The sequence below is a fragment of the Morone saxatilis genome, unplaced genomic scaffold, assembly GCF_004916995.1.
Source record: "Morone saxatilis isolate NCDOM2014 unplaced genomic scaffold, NCSU_SB_2.0 Contig20, whole genome shotgun sequence".
NCBI classification, from domain to species: domain Eukaryota; kingdom Metazoa; phylum Chordata; class Actinopteri; family Moronidae; genus Morone; species Morone saxatilis.
Window position 1 is genome coordinate 25553294 of NW_023339763.1, and position 1609 is coordinate 25554902.

The window sequence follows — 1609 nt, forward strand, 5'->3', positions numbered from 1 at the left end:
AGCCAACTAAAGTCTATGTCTGGAAAACATTTCTGATTTTAACAAACCACAAAGGACAAAGAGCTGGATAAAACCAATAGTGGTTTTGCCAGAATCTTGCCCGAAGCCAGAGCTTCACGACTTATATAGTTAGTAGAATCGTCTCAAGACCTCAGAAACACTCTCGACAAGTATCACCCTACGCTAACATCTAGCTTCCGAACACATCAAGCCGTCACAGAGGTCAAACAAAAGCAAATTGAGGAGAATCACATTACCAGCCCCGAATTCTCCGCGGAGACCATAACGTAGTGTGGTTACCGAGGACCCCTGAAATGAGCCGCCTTGACAGCTTCGCCGTTTTCCAACTACCCCGACCGATGGTTCGCATAACAATCTTTTGCAAACCAAAATGATTGCTGATGGCCCCCTCTGTTATCTTTATGGCCCGACGGAGATCGCTGGTAATGATTAATCACGTGATTTCCCTCAGCTTTCCTTTTGTTTTGCCCCCATTCTCTCATTATCTACATTGACAGAGCCAGATTGAATTGAATTGAATTGAATCGAATCGAATCAAATCATGATTAATTGATACAGAACCTTATGAATCGAAATCGAATCGATTTAGGAAATTGGCCACGATACACAGCTTTAGTCAACATGCTCCCGAATTTTCATTTTTTGAGCGCTGCAAGAAGGAGTTAAAAGTCTCTTCCTTTAACCTTGGAACTTGGTGAGAGGGGAGAGAGAGTCGGACAGTTTAGTAAGCATGACCCCGTTGGTGGGGGTCTCTCCCAAATAGCAGACGCTCTTAAAAGGTATTAATTTAGCATTTCACTTCCCAAGCTTGAAGACCAAGATGGGGGGGATTTATCTTTTAGTATTTAATCACAAAATTGACATAGATACACTTTATTGTGAATATTTGAAGGCACTTGTATTACCATACTTACATCCATTTGACTTGTTAGGAAAACAAACCATGAAACGTATTCACTGACACCACGACTTAAGTTGGTGTTATTTCAAACTTCAAGTCAAAGGCTTCTTAGTTTGAATGTGAACATGAACTTTTTGCAACAACCGAATAGGTCTGCTCTTCCACCATGCTATTCAGTATCATACGTTATCATGCTAGGGCAATTTTGCATTCATTTACACTATGCATAGTGGAGTGTTGGGTATTCACTGTGAATGTCCACTGGAATACAGAGCTCAACATCTCTTTTGACCAAAGGTAACAATGGATTGGTGATCCCTGTAAACCCAAGCTCCATCTTAAAAAGGCATCACATGTTCAGTCTTAAAATCAGTTTGGGGTGATGTCATTCCTCTGATTTCAAGAACTATGTTAAAGTATTTTGAGACTGTTAACAGAGACTATTAGAGTCTAAAGTCTACAATTATTTCAAGGTATTTGCATGTCAGGCTTTTCCACAAATGTAATTGTATAGTTCAATGGAGTGTACATAGTCTACCTATGAGTGTTTTTATGGTGGTGACAGGTGTTGCTGGTTCAACCTGTTCAACGCTGTAGCAGCAATACAGAAAACTCGAGTGACAAAGTCAGTAATAACTGAGCCTTTTGAAAATCAAATGTTTTCTGACTTTTGTGGTTAAATATTAC